The 16,230-nt window shown below is 48.0% G+C and overlaps 1 pseudogene; it reads right to left on the bottom strand.

The window, feature by feature from the left end:
• Positions 1-10,918: 10,918 nt before the first annotated feature.
• On the bottom strand, positions 10,919-15,653 carry LOC109762577 (pre-rRNA-processing protein esf1-like; annotated as a pseudogene).
• Between the last annotated feature and the right edge of the window lie 577 nt (positions 15,654-16,230).

Genomic DNA, 16,230 nt, shown 5'->3' with positions numbered 1-16,230 from the left:
CCGAGGAAGGGAGCTCGACGGAGAAGTTGTTCTGGTCTCAGTATACTGGGACCGAACATCCGATGCCCTTGAGCGACCAGTTGAAGCAACTGGTCGAGCTTCACAAGGCGGCCGAACTGGCCATGAAGGGTCTAGTCCGGATGTGGCCTGGCGAGCCCCTGCCTGGCAGCTACTTCGGCCTGGTAAAGCGGCTTGTGAATGCCTGCCCACGGTTTGAAGTCATAAAGCGGTCCGTCTGCATTGAAGGTGCGCGCAGGGCCTTTGCCCGTGCGAAAGTGCATTGGGGGAAGATGGACGCCGAAAAGCTGGTGAAGGAGAGGCCGCCGGAGGGCAAGGAGCATCGCCACCCCGAAATGTATTATGACAGTGTCCTGAAGGGTGCTCGCCTTGTGGCAGAGGAATGTGCTAAGGATGTGATATTTGAATGAATGTACTCATGTGATCCTGTAATATGAAACGAGTTCATGTGCGCTATGTAACGCTTGTTAATTTAAAATATTACCTTTGCGGCCGTTTATAAAATTTGAGAGTTGGCTAGTCTGAAAGATCGTGGATGTCACCTAGAGGGGGGGAATAGGTGCTTTAAAATAATTACGGTTTAGGCTTGAACAAATGCATAATAAACCTAGCGGTTAATTTGTCAAGCACAAAACCAACAACAACTAGGCTCACCTATGTGCACCAACAACTTAGCTAAGCAAGATAAACTACTAGGTGATAGCAAGATATATGACAAGAAACAATATGGCTATCACAAAGTAAAGTGCATAAGTAAAGAGCTCGGATAAGAGATAACCGAGGCACGCGGAGTTGACGATGTATCCCGAAGTTCACACCCTTGCGGATGCTAATCTCCGTGTGGAGCGGTGTGGAGGCACAATGCTCCCCAAGAAGCCACTAGGGCCACCGTAATCTCCTCACGCCCTCGCACAATGCAAGATGCCGTGATTCCACTAAGGGACCCTTGAGGGTGGTCACCGAACCCGTATAAATGGCAACCCTTGGGGGCGGTCACCGAACCCGTACACTTTGGCAACCCTTGGGGGCGGTCACTGGAACCCGTCAAATTGCTCGGCGATCTCCACAACCTAATTGGAGACCCCGACGCTTGCCCGAAGCTTTACACCACAATGATTGAGCTCCGAACACCACCAACCGTCTAGGGTGCCCAAGCACCCAAGAGGAACAAGCTCAAGGGTACCAAGCACCCAAGAGTAATAAGCTTCTCAACTTGTAACTTCCACGTATCACCGTGGAGAACTCAAACCGATGCACCAAATGCAATGGCAAGGGCACACGGAGTGCCCAAGTCCTTCTCTCTCAAATCCCACCGAAGCAACTAATGCTAGGGAGGAAAATGAGAGGAAGAACAAGAAGGAGAACACCAAGAACTCCAAGATCTAGATCCAAGGGGTTCCCCTCACATAGAGGAGAAAGTGATTGGTGGAAATGTGGATCTAGATCTCTTCTCTCTTTTCCCTCAAAAACTAGCAAGAATCCATGGAGGGATTGAGAGTTAGCAAGCTCGAGGAAGGTCAACAATGGGGGAAGAACACGAGCTCAAAGGATAAGGTTGAATGGGGAAGAAGACCCCCTTTTATAGGAGCTCCCGAATCCAACCGTTATGTGCTCAGTCCGCGCACGAGCGGTACTACCGCTCAGGGGAGCGGTACTACCGCCCGGGCGGTAGAACATAGAGAGCGGAGCAAAACAGAGGGCGAGGCAGAGCCGTAAGAGCGGCACTACCGCTGGAGCCAGCGGTACTACCGTTGGCTGCAGCGGTACTGCCACTTGGCTCAGCGGTACTAGGGGCGGTGGTAGCCGCGGTACTATCGCTCCTACTGCTGCTACTACTGCCGCTGAACCCGACACAAGAAAACCACGTCTCGAGTCGAGGCGGTACCAGCGCGGAACCGGAGCCATACTATCGCTTATGGCCATAGGCGGTACTACCGCTGTGGGACGGCGGTACTACCGCTTGTGGCGATACGCGGTACTGCCGCTCCGGTCCAGCGGTACTACCGCTGGCGCCAACCTTATGCCAAGTCCACGAAAACAAGTACACTCCAAGGAAGACCAGAACTGCCATAACTTCTGCAAATGAGCTCCGAATTGAGAAAACTCAAGCTTGTTGGATAGAGGAAGACGAGTAGCATCAAAACAGCGACCGAGGCAGGGAAGGTATGCCTAACAAATAGACGAGTGAAACCTCCAACCGAGAAGAACCGGCATAACCTCCAACATCAAAAACATCATAGAAGATGCGAGTGAACTCCGTTTTCGATGAACTCGAGCTTGTCATCAAGATGACCATAAGCTCCAAAACTCACAAAGAGAAGAACCAAACAAGAACCAATAAAGATGATGCAAGGATGCAATGGTTTGAGCTCTCTATGAACGATACGATCAAGCTACTCATCGAGAGTCCCCCCTTGATAGTACGGCAATCGATCCTATAACCCGGTCTCCCAACTACCATCATGAGACTGGTAAAATAGAAAACCTATCAAGAGAAAACCTTTGCCTTGCACATGGTCCACTTGAGCTAGATGATGACGATCTTTACTCCCTCAAGATGGACCACCTTTCTTGATTGCGTTGGCTCGATGAAGACTAGTTGATTGCTCCCCCATACTCCACTATGGGTGAGCCACCCTTCCGCACATCTTCACAAGTCCATTGTCACCACAATGGCTTCAAGCATTTGATCTCTTCGTGATGATTTACTTGAACTTGCCCGCCGCAAACTTGATGACGACCACCGCTTGATGTCGTCCTCCGTGGGTTGTATAATATCTTCCTCTTGATGCTAGCCCATGGAAACATACCTAACCCCACATAGAACTCTCATGTAGACCATGGGTTAGTACACGAAGCATAAAGGACAATGCTTACCTTACCATGCGATCACGCTTTGTGTGTTGATCAACTTGATTCACTCTTTGACTTAGTCTTGATCAAGCTTGAATCTTTCCAACTCTCTTCATTTGGATGATGTATTGAAGGTAAACATGAATGATCACACACACTTCTTCTTCAAGACATGCTTGCAATAAGCTCAACACTCACAAGACTAATCTTTGGATAATTCCTTTATAGCACCTTGGTCATCACAAACTCTCCTTGAAACCAACAAATGGACTCCAAGAAAAGCCTATGGACAAACCCTTCAAATATAACTCAAGGCAACCATTAGTCCATAAAGATTGTCATCAATTACCAAAACCAAACATGGGGGCACCGCATGTTCTTTCACAGTCGTCGGCTTCTGCCCCCATGTAACTAGTACTGAGGTGTTCGGGATAAACCTGATCACTCTTTATCCCAGTTTTGGGTCCTTCGAAGGAGGTGTTCAGCACAACGAACCAGGCAATCGGACTATAAAGCTTTATCACTCTCACTTAGCCATAGAAGTCTACAATTTTAAATTTTGGCGAAGCCCCTAGTATTCGGAAGGCCGAACTTGGGGCGCTATGTACGCCTAAATCGGACAAGGCCGACTCCTCGCCCGAAGCAAAAAAAATCTTTAAGGATTTGAGACCTCTCTAACAGCGACCAGCTCTCGCCTCATCATGACAGTCAGTTTTCGGCTTTCTCTACTGAGGTGTTCGTCTGGAAGAACCGGGACACAATCGCAGTAGTTCTCCCAGCGCTACCTTAGCTGATATAGCGGAACATAAGGTACCAAAACATGGGAGCCGGGCAAACCCAACTATTGACCCAAGACATGATTCGGAGTTGACGCATATAATGCTATAAGTTCGGGGTGCCGCACTGTCGAAAGTGTTTGGACTTTTCTTGCCGTGTTATGGGGTACACTGAAGCCCCTGGCGCACTGGACGTATCAGAATGTACGGGTGCAATTTGTCGTAAATAAGTAGACAGGGAAAAAAGATAAAGGAGTGCAATAATGAGCTATTGTTGTACATTGTTATTTAAATGATACGTCAAAGCGTATGCATGCATGTAGTGCAATAAGTAAAAAATAGGACTATTTGACATGTCCTATCCAAGGGCAAGCTGCGTGTGGGTATGCAAAACAGGTATATCGATCGTTATCAGAGACCACCTGTGCATTCCCTTGTACGTCAAAGCTTCTTGCTTCCTTGGTGTTTCCTTCCCGTGACGGGTCCGATAATCAGATGATCGGAGAGGGCCTTCGGACAATAGGGGCATGAAAGGAAGAAAATGTTAAAGGTATAAGGGTCCTGAGGTGGTTAAGCCGCATTGAGGGTCGTGCCATGGTCGTGCCTCCGCCTATGCCCATGGTATCTTGAGTGCGTAATTGTGTACGCGCAGCGCAAATTCCGCCGCTTGACTGGGACGAGGACGGAGGCCAAATTTCTAGGCGAGCTCTAAACGTGCCTGGCGATCCTCTTGCAGGGTACTCCGGACTCGCTTGAAGGTGTCCGGGGTCTTTTTCGCCGAATTGGCGGTTTGCCTCATAAGCTGCTTTGCGCTTCTGCTGCGAGGGCCGCAGTGTGCTCCTCCGTGCGGAGCGAGCGTTCTGTGTTTCCATTGACTGTTATAACCCCGCGAGGTCCTGGCATTTTGAGCTTGAGGTATGCATAATGCGGTACCGCATTGAATCTGGCAAATGCGGTTCGTCCAAGCAGTGTGTGATAGCCACTGCGGAAGGGGATGATATTGAAGATTAACTCCTCGCTTCGGAAGTTGTCCGGAGATCCGAAGACCACTTCCAGTGTGATTGAGCCCGTGCAACAGGCCTCTACACCTGGGATGGCACCTTTAAAGGTGGTTTTGGTGGGTTTGATCCTCGAGGGGTCTATACCCATTTTGCGCACTATATCCTGATAGAGCAGGTTTAGGCTGCTGCCACCGTCCATAAGGACTTGAGTGAGGTGAAATCCGTCAATGATGGGGTGAAGGACCAAAGCGGCAGAACCGCCATGAAGGATACTGGTGGGGTGGTCCCTGCGATCGAAGATGATCGGACAAGAAGACCATGGGTTGAACTTTTGGGCGACTGGCTCCATCGCATAAACGTCCCTCAGTGCACGCTTCCGTTCCCGCTTGGGAATATGGGTTGCGTATATCATGTTTACCGTTTTCACTTGGGGAGGAAATTTCTTCTGTCCTCCTGTGTTCGGCGGCCGGGGCTCCTCCTCGTCGTCGCTATGCAGCCCCTTTTCCTTGTTTTCGGCATTCAACTTGCCGGCCTGTTTGAACACCCAGCATTCTCTGTTGGTGTGGTTGGCTGGTTTATCGGGGGTGCCGTGAATTTGACACGAACGATCGAGTATGCGGTCCAAGCTGGACGGGCCCGGATTGCTTCTTTTGAATGGCTTTTTCCGCTGACCGGATTTAGAGCCACTGAATCCGGCATTAACTGCCGTGTCTTCGGCATTGTCGCCGTTGTTGTGGCGCTTGTGTCTGTTGCGACGTGGCATGTCGTTGCTATCTTTGGCATCTGAATTGCTAGGGTTTCTTGATGTGTTGTTGCTGCGAGCCAGCCAGCTATCCTCGCCCGCACAAAAGCGGGTCATGAGTGTCGTGAGGGCTGCCATGGACTTTGGCTTTTCTTGGCCGAGGTGTCGGGCGAGCCACTCGTTGCGGATGTTATGCTTAAATGCCGCTAAGGCCTTGGCATCCGGACAGTCGATAATTTGGTTCTTTTTAGTTAGGAACCGAGTCCAGAATTTCCTGGCTGATTCCCCTGGCTGTTGAGTTATGTGACTCAAGTCATCGGCATCCGGTGGTCGCACATAAGTGCCCTGGAAGTTGTCAAGGAATGCGTCCTCCAAATTCTCCCAACTGCCTATGGAGTTTGCCAGCAGGCTATTAGGCCAATGCCGAGCAGGTCCTTTGAGTTTTAATGGGAGGTACTTGATGGCATGTAGATCGTCACCGCGGGCCATGTGGATGTGGAGGAGGAAATCTTCAATCCATACCGCGGGGTCTGTTGTACCATCGTATGATTCAATGTTCACGGGTTTAAAACCTTCTGGGAATTCATGATCCATTCTTCATCACTGAAGCATAGGGGGTGTGCGGTGCCTCTGTGTCGGGCTATATCACGACGCAGTTCATACGAGTCTTGTCTGCTGTATTTGGCCCAGCCGGATTTGCTTTTAGTATGTCCGGCGTGACGGTCGTCGTCACGCGTTGGGGCGCGCCCGCGTGATCCGTAGATCGATCTTGCATGCCCTGCTTTGTTTTCCAATACGTCTCGCAGGTCCTGCGTGTTACCGCGGGCCTTGGTATTTTTGTTTGACTGGCGGCGGGGTGCGAGATGGACTTCGGCCTGATATGCCGCTTTGTCTCGGCCACGAGGTGGCCGGTCAGCCGCATCATACGCTGGAAGCGTAGGCTTTAATGCTTCCTCCTCGAGTTGGGGTAGCAACCTGTGCTTTGGGTAACTTTTGGTTGGGCGCTCGAGTTCGTATTCCTCGGCCGCCAGGACCTCAGTCCATCTATCTGCTAGCAGATCTTGGTCAGCTTGAAGCTGCTGTTGCTTTTTCTTCAGGCTTTTTCCGGTGGCTATAAGCCGGCACTTGAGCGCTCCTGTTCGACGGGATCCTCAGGCACGATAAATTCTTCGTCGCCGAGGCTCACCTCGTCTTCGGAGAAAGGCATGTAATTATCATACTCTGATTCTCCGTCTGCTGCCTGTTCCTTAGGGCTAGCTTGCCCATCCTCCCGCTCGAGGCCTGGCTGGAGGGGATTGTCTTCGTCTTCGGCACTATCCGCGGCGTTATTGTTTCTTGGGCCGGTATCGCTGCTTTTACTATGGCGGGGCTTAGAGCGGCGCCGATGACGCCGGTGCTTAGATTACTTCTCGAGGGGATTATCCTTCGTTGCCTTATTGCCATCGCTTTCTTTGGGGGTGTCCACCATGTATATATCATATGATGAGGTGGCAGTCCAGCGCCCTGTGGGCGGTGGTTCCTGTTCTTCTCCTACATCGTCGTCCATACCGTCGATGTCTTCGGAGCCGAAATCAAGCATGTCGGTTAAGTCGTCGACAGTGGCTATTAAGTGGGTGGTGGGTGGGGAACGAATTTCTTCGTCATCTGCTTCCCACTCAAGCCGGACACAGTTCGTCCAAGGGCCTCCTGACAAGGAGAGAGACCTTAATGAATTTAGCACATCGCCCAGGGGCGAGTGCTGAAAGATATCCGCAGAGGAAAACTCCATGACCGGTGCCCAATCAGATTCGATAGGCACTGACGCAGGCGGTTCGGAGCCCGTGGTCGGGGACGAATCCAAGAGTCCAGCGACACAGGTCTCATAGGAGGTGAAGTCAGTATTCGGCTCTATCGCCACTAAGTGTGCGGCCTCCGTGGCGGGGTCCATCCACACGTCCTCGGATGGCGCAATCTGCTCCTGATTGAGCGCCGGAGTAGCCACAGGTGTGATCTCTTGGACACCGTCCAACGGCAGAGCTAAGTCATGCTCGTCGTGACTGTGCGGCGCACCTGACATGGGCTCGAATCCGTCAAAGATCAAGTCTCCGCGGATGTCGGCAGTATAGTTTAATCTTCCAAACCTGACCTGACGGCCAGGGGCGTAGCTTTCGATCTGCTCCAGATGACCAAGCGAGTTGGCCCGCAGTGCGAAGCCGCCGAATACGAAGATCTGTTCGGGGAGAAAAACCTCACCCTGGATCGCATCGTTGTCGATGATCGAAGGAGCCATCAAGCCTTATGGTGACGGCACAGTGGAACTCTCAATGAAAGCACCAATGCCGGTGTCAAAACCGGCGGATCTCGGGTAGGGGGTCCCGAACTGTGCGTCTAAGGCGGATGGTAACAGGAGGCGGGGGACACAATGTTTACCCAGGTTCGGGCCCTATCGATGGAGGTAATACCCTACTTACTGCTTGATTGATCTTGATGATATGAGTATTCCAAGAGTTGATCTACCACGAGATCGTAGAGGCTAAACCCTAGAAGCTAGCCTATGATTATGATTGTTGTTGTCCTACGGACTAAACCGTCCAGTTTATATAGACACCGGAGGGGGCTAGGGTTACACAGAGTCGGTTACAAGGGAGGAGATCTTCATATCCGAATTGCCAAACTTGCCTTCCACGCAAAGGAGAGTCCCATCCGGACACGGGTCGGAGTCTTCAATCTTGTATCTTCATAGTCCAACAGTCCGGCCAAAGCATATAGTCCGGCTGTCCGAGGACCCCCTAATCCAGGACTCCCTCAGGCGGCGGGATCGGCTGGGACGCCGGAGTCGCCGAAGCCACGGAGGTCGGGGACGAGGGCGCGGCGAGCACGGCCATCTGGTGGCACCAGTACAGCCAAAGCTCCGGGAAGCCATGGAGGAGGAGGACCGCCTGGACGGCGCTGGGGCCCTGGCGCCCTGCTCAGCCACGAGGAGGAAATGCCATTCAGTATGCGTCCTAGAACGCCGCACGGTGCCGGACTCCTCCATGCTCGCCGCACCGCCCCCGCCTTCTTCTCGTATCAAACTAAATCTACCTTAATCGAAGGAGTTGGCCCACCTGGACAAGTGGCCGTCTCTTATTGGCCCTGCACAATATTTCCTGCAGGGAGCCCTGCAACTGAGCCGAACCCATGTAAAATCCTCTCTCTAATCTCTTGGACCCCTAATTTTCAACGGTGGGTGGGCAGGTGGCCTGTGCTTTCTGTTGCATGCAAAGAAAAAAAAAGTAATAGGAAAGGGAGCACGCAACTGCATTGCCTAGTCTGGCCTAAGTACCTTGTCGGAAACTGCACGCTTCAACGCGCACGCGCAAATTAGCGGACCTCCAAGCAAACTAGAGGAGGAGTCTTTGACTGCCGTCACGTAGGTTTCTGACATCTTCGACCCACTCAACTGCCCTCCCGGTCCACCTTTCTTTCACTCCATCCCTGTTCCCCACTTGCTTTGCATCCACACCCTCCTCGCCCGCCGTCGTCGTTGTACCTCTTAGGTCGCAACCCAGGTATCGTAGGATGTCTGCAGCCCTCACCAACGTGCCTGCCCTCCTTGGACTATGTCGCCATCCACCTAGGACCCCTCCGCGATCAAATACCCTTCGCCCCTTGCCGACGACGTCCATGGCGGACACCACGCCCAACATGGTGTACCATGGTGGTGGGATACTCGGTGAAAGGAGCATGAGTTGTTGTACAATGCGTGGATTAGTCGTATATGTGGACTTTGTAGTCATGAAATCAAGTGGCTCGATCTTTTAGCGACGTGTGCATGGTTCGTTTCATGCGCGAAAGCCCTTCACACCCTATGACATGCACATCGTCCATGAACGTGACATAACGTGATGTCGATATCGCTTCGATGGTACACCATCTGCAACTCAATCATGAAGTTTTACGGTTGAACGAGTGGAGACAACGTGGTCATTGGGCACGTCAACCATGGAGATAGTAAGCTTTGCTTCTTGTTGCTCTACATGTTGGTTAATTCATTCATTCATTAAGTGTTGCTCTACACATTCTATAGCCCGCACGCTCTGTCATGATGTATAGACCATTCACGCACATACATGGGGGCAGCGGTGCGACATGTACCGGCTCTGATTCTAGTATCGTAGAATTTGGAATCAGTGAATTCAAAAAACTTGTTGGACATTTGGTTATCTCGTTGAATTTGAATTATTGTTGTACTAGAGATATTTGCATGCCATTGATGAATAAATTGTTCTATTTTCTATAATTAATTTGAGTGTTGCAGGCATGGTTTAGTTAAACGAAGGAAATATTGTCCATTTTTATGTAAATTATGTTTGAACTTTGATGAATTTCGTTGTGTTTGATGAAATCCATCATGTTTGTTCAGCTTTGTTTTGAAATGAGTGCGGAAATCCATCATGTTTGTTCAACTTTGTTTTGAAATTAGCGCGGACAACCTTGGAAGGTTGGCTCCCGCATCACTATCTACGGACTAGTCTCCATCACTCCGCGGATGAATACAGGTGTCGATTTGAGGGTCAGCGTTGTAGATACCCTTATGACACAGAGAATAGCAAAACCAGCATAAATCATGAAGAAAGTACGAGTAGAACTGCGAAGAGGATTTGTATAGCAGGTAGGAAGGGGCACAGATCCTGTACCGCTCATCTATTTGTGCCAAGATTCGGAAAATGGTTTGTGTATATAGTTTGTTTATTGTTTGTTATTATGTTTAATGTATTTGTATATCATGGCGGCATATCTGTTTGTGTGGGATAGGGTACCTTTTCCGTGGGATCGCCTAACAGTGAAGTACATAATTGAACATAAATAGGATGAACAAAAACGATTTATTATGTCATTCTCGTGTTGTTCTTTTTGGTTCTTGTTTGTTCTTATCTGTCTATGTTCTCATGCAAGACCATTCATCTTCACCATCATTTCCGTCGAAGAAATAGAAGAGAGCCTCTGCCTTTGTTAACGACTGAAGAGCTTCAATGATATCAACAAATAGAGCAGTATATTTGCTGAAAAATCATGAAGATTTTGCTGAATCTCATGGTTCATGTTTATGTTGCTTTCTATTTGTTGTTCTACTTGCTGGTTTCTTCGAATAACTTTACTGTTCAACATATTGAGTCTGTGTAGTACGTGAGAATTCTGTTGGAGGTGGAGTGGTGGCAAAGCTCGAGGATAACCTGATGGACAAACAGGTCCATACATAGGAGTGTTGCATTGTATGACTTGATCCTTTTGTGCATGTTATAATGCTAAGGGTAACTCCAGAACTATTAGATCTGGGGCTTGGTAGGATGAATATAAATTTATGTCTTACACTAAAAAAGAAGTTCTAATTATCGCAGGTTTTGCCTTTACACTTGCATCCTGGAAGATTGCTATAATTATCAAGCAAGCACTCCACCAAGCGTGTTCGTATAGGCCAGGTAGCACTGATAATCCACTGTGGGAGTGCCACAAGATACACGATTTTTTTTCATCAAAAAGCATTCAGACAGTAGGGAATCCTTTGAAGTAAGGAATAAGGAAACGTCGAGGATAATTATATTCAGCTTAACAGCACAAAACTGGATCATTGTGCTGTCATAACACAGAAGATGAACCTTCAAGCTATCCTAAAGCAAATCCATCAGACTGAATGAATGAACGCAGCAAGGTTTCTCTTGAGAGAATTGACAGCAGATAGCATCTGCAGATTCTCGGTGTCGCGTTTCCGATTGGCCTTGTTAGGAGATGCATCATCCTGTGGCTCCACAGGTGGTTCACTATCCAATGTGCCTACATGCTCACCCTTCTTTCCAGCTTGTTTTCGCACCAAGGTGGCCCTCCTGTACACAACAATACACAGTAAGCATAAATTTAACTCCGTCAAGGTCAAGCAGATTGTACAGTAGCAGGATAGGGAAACAATGACCTCTTGTACCGGGGGTCAGTAGGATCCAGTGCATACAGGTGAGACGTGGACATGGGTGAGAACCTCTCATCTTTGCTAACATCGATTTCACCAACTTTGTCCTCGACAGAATCCTTGCCCTTTTTACTCTTGCGTTTTATGTTATAACCCTTTGCACCATTGGCTGCATCCTGGCCAGCAGCAACCAAGAGCTCCAACTCTTCTTTAGTTGCTTCTGGCTCATAATGTTCCTCTCGAGACCTGTCCTTTCCTTTCCCTTTGGCCTTCACCTTCGGTTTCTTCATGGGCTTAACTTCTTCGTTCGACTTTTCACTGTCAAGGAAATCATCAGCGCTATCTTGGTCACTATAGCCATTGTCATCCTTTGACCACCTCTTTCTAGCCTTCCACTTCTCCTTCAATTTTTCTTGGTGCATCTCCCAGACAGTCTTCGTCTCAATGCTCTTTCTCTCAAGGATACGTTTGCTGAGGTCCTCGAGCCCCATGTTGAATGTTATCTCCATGTCCTCGTCATCTGTTCGTTCCTCATCAGATTTATGTCCTTGTTGTAGTAAACGAGCCAACCTTTCCTCATTTGTTAACTTCCTTTTCGCTACACCGTTTGGCAGAGACTCGTCACTGGAATCATCTACATCATCATCTGATGCACTGTCACCACTTGCTATATATTTACCATAGCCATCAAACTGCAACAGAAAGAATACAAGACGTCAAAGATGGATAAACAAAGAACAGGACAAGAAACAATGACCAACAGATGGGAAATTTTCATGAGACAGACGAGTAGAAATGATGCATGCCATCATTATCAAGTTATGTGATTTTGTAATTAAGAAACTCACAGTTGTTCAAACAAGATATGAAAAAAAAAGGGTCTTGGATGATACTGTATTTATTCCTTTATTATTCACTAGTGCTGAAAGCCTATCTTGACAGTTGACTTGACACGTGGTTTTCGTCCCTTGGCATTTAGTATAAATTCAAAGAGAAACTAAGTTTTTAGTTTTACGTTAGCAAATAAAACATTTTAATTAAAATAATAGAGCTGACCTCATGTTTGAACTTTTGCCTCAAGATCTTACGCTCTGGTTCATCATCATCCCAGGTGGACTTTACTTTGGTACGCTGCAAAGCAGGCGTCTCAAAATCAGGCGCCTTGTAACTCAGAGGTGCCTGCACGAAGTCAAAACAAGTTACGAACTGAAAAGACCTCTTTTAGAACAACTGAAAGGCAGAATGAAGGAGGGGACGGGATCTGGCGAAAGCTTTGTCAATAAGCTCGGTGGAGCTCAGATCTGTGGCGATTTGGCCCTGGTAGCTAGTCCGGATCTGAAGCCTCGTGGGAAGGAAGCGAAGCTGCGCATGCATTTTGGAGTGCTTCCCCAGTGGTGCTGTGATGGCCGACGCCATCTTGTCGCTGGCTCTTCTGGCCGTAAGGGCGGCCATTCTCAACCTCCAGGCTTGCAGGCCGAGATGGAGGTTCTTCGGCTTCAATGCGGCGTCCACCGCCTGCTCTCTCCCAAATCGTGATTTTCTGATTTGTTGTATGTTCCTTTTCGTAAAACTATAGCTGATGTGTTTTTTTAGTTCTTTATGAGGTCCTCTGTGTAGTTTATAATCCCACCCATCAGTTTTAATGCAGTTTCTGGGTCCTTTGGGACCCTTCCCTTGTTCAGAAAAAAAATATAGATGCATATACGATCTATTCAAGTAATATACCTCTGTAGCTACATCACAAGCAGGATATTTGAACTCCCTGGAGTCATCAATAAACTGCAAATGGAACACATTTGCCGTTTTCAAGAACTCGGTACCATCAAGAGTTGTGTATAGGTGATCTGCAGTTGCAACGGTATCACACTCCACAACTGCATAGTAGTACCTGCAGCAAGATCAATATAATCATTAGAGAGCAGAACAACAAACCCTTGGCAAGTAGTAACATTTTCATATGGTAAATATCAAAGATGTATAGACAAGGCCATGTATGCACACAATCCCAAACATGTGAAGGAGAAGCCGCCATAGTTACATTTACACAGGATCTGAACATTTTTATATTTTAATTAGCAAGAGAATATTATGGAGTATATTGTTAAAAAAATCATTCAAACTCTTCTTGGTAAGTCCCAGAAAAATAGAAAAGTAAACGAGATGATAATCAACAAAGGTATCTCTATGCTTTGTTGCTAACCTGAGTTTGTTTAGCTCATAAGTACGGAGCTTGTTGTTCTCAGTCTCATAGTCAAGGTCACTATCTTCTTCACCATCATCATCGTCTTCGTCATCATCGTTGTTATCATCTTCCCCATCATCATCACCATCACCATCACCATCAGCGCCAATAAGAGCAGAAGGGCCTTGAGTTGCCTCAATGTTCATGCACTTCAGACCAAATTCTGTTGGATATATCGAAACTGATACAACTCGCCCACCTTTCGGGATACAGGATGTCATGACCATATACAAGTCCACCGCCGGTTGAAAGGGCAAAACAAAGGAACACAATATCATTGAGCCCAAGCAGCCAAAGAGAAGTTTTCATGACCAACACAAACTATAAATGCCGAGGGGTTTGTTCCATTGTTTGGATCTCCAGTTAAGCAAAACACAGGATTTCGTTCAGTTAAATATGGACTATTATCAAAATATTTTGTTGGGGGTGCTGCAAAAATCATAGAAAGTGCTTGAATACTTAACCAAGCAAACAATACACATACTTAAATGCAAAAAACAATCATTACAAGTGTGTTTGAGTAATGGGCATTTCTTTGTGAAGTTTTGGGATTCAGTTCCACTCTAAGGGTTCAAATTTAAATTCCTTACCGAAACAGATCCTTAGGGGTAAGTTTGCACGGATGTTGTGAGATATTGGCAATTAGCACCTACAACACAAAGAAATGATGATGTTTGCGCTGATTTGGGTATACATAAATATGGACACATTTTAACTATATACATCATTGTGTGAGGATGTCTGGACCAAAGAACCCAGTAATTTGACAGCACTTCAGAATTTGTTCTTAATCCTGAATATCTACATTTGGTGCATTATCTCAACTAAAAACAGGCGAATTTTAGTGATAGAGATTTCACCTGTTCTCAACAAAACAAAAAGATGAGAAATGAAAACATCTTTAAGCCAAACAACATGAATCTATGCGTCGTACTTCAACCTAACAAACTAACAAAATAACATAGCTTTTTTCAGAACTCCTTACTGTTTTACTAGCATGTATTTAATAAACTGCCCTCTAAACAACCCTTAAAGGTTTTATATAAGTCTGCAGACAAAATGCAAGAACAAAGAAATGCACATTAACCTCACAGAAAAGAAACAAGCTGGCCTCAAAACACATTCCTTCAAAGGTGATTCTCATGCAACTCAAATAATAAAACTGCCTTTTGAACATGGCTGAAATTGTTCAGGCAGACGGATTACTTGTCAAGATAATAGAAATTTGAATTGGCGCACACCTTAATATGATCCCAGTCCATATTCACAACAGCAAGCCTGTGAGTTTCCTTGTCAATCACAGGTGCATCATCATGCCTCGCCATCAAGTAATGAGCGATGTCACAGCCCACAGAGTACTGCAAAATAAAGAAATGCATATTAATCTGTGTGCTTTTCTAGGAACGAAGATGACAGATTTGGAAGGGAAACATCACCTGGTCATCTTCGTCGTCCTCCTCGTCGTCATCGCTACTGGAACTCTCTTCTTCCTCTGGCCCATCCTCTTCTTCAAGCTCATGATCCTCCTCGCTCCTCCTGTTCCGCCTTTTCATAGTCCTTTTCGCCCCCCTCCTCTTGGTTGAGATAGTACCGCAGCATGGGGTTCTCCCTGTCCCTGGCGCTCTTCTTGCGGCGTCTGCCGCGCTTGTCCACCGGCGCCGCCGGAGAATCGAACATGGGGTCCGTGAGCATGGGGGCCATGAACCTCGAGTCGAGGGCCACCTTGGCCTCCTTCCGCCGCATCGGTCGGAACCTCGGGTCGGTCCGCACCGCCGTGAACCGCTCGTCCTCCATCGCCCGCTTCATCCTCGAGTCGAGGGCCTCCTTCCGCCGCATCGGTCGGAACGTCGGGTCGGCCCGCGCCGCCGCGTACCGCTCCTCCTCCATCACCCGCTTCGTCTTCGAGTCGACACGCTTCAGCTCAACCGAGCCTGCCACCGTAGCCGCGATCAGGAGCAGGAGCTCGAGTCGCGGGCGAGTGGCGGCGGGGATGGATGCGGGAGGGCGAGGTTGTGGCGGCGGGTGGGGACAAGGGCACCGACAATGCTAAGACGCTTATATAGCCGGTTGTACAGAAGAAGAAAATGGCATGAAATTCAGAAATTGCGTGATTGGCAACCAAAGGTGGCCAACGGCCGGTTTTATGAAAAAACAAATCAGGAAAAATAATAAAACGGATCATGTCATGCGGGCACGTGGGCTCCAGGTCGCCACGAGCATGGCACCGTCCGTTTAACCGCGTGCCCAGGCCAGGCCTCCTTACAAACAATATATCAAAAGCAGTGTTTTACCTCTTTGAGAGGGCCTAAATCTAGATAAACATCGTGTTTCTACTTTCTTCTGTTATCATCTAACTCAGATCACTAAGCTTGGGACCCCCTATCCGAGATCTGTTGGTTTTAGCACCAACACCCCCCTCCCCTCGAGTACCTTGGACTCTTCATAGCACCGGCTATGCAATTGTGTAGGCCCTCCAAGGGGTTTGTCCAAACATTTAATGGAAAATCTGTGAAGCTTTCTTGGGTATCATAGGCCAACCGGTGCATTTAAGAAAAGCTTAGAAGTCTACATCGACCTACGTTTTCATAGGGGCTTAGAAGTCTACATCAACCTACGTTTTCGTAGGGGCTCATAATGGCAAAAAGCATGATGGTTTGCATCACCCCAAGTGATAC

Source organism: Aegilops tauschii, chromosome 6, assembly GCF_002575655.3.
Source record: "Aegilops tauschii subsp. strangulata cultivar AL8/78 chromosome 6, Aet v6.0, whole genome shotgun sequence".
Lineage (NCBI taxonomy): Eukaryota > Viridiplantae > Streptophyta > Magnoliopsida > Poales > Poaceae > Aegilops > Aegilops tauschii.
Note: the sequence above shows the minus strand (reverse complement) of the source record. Positions and strands in the feature narration are given on the sequence as shown.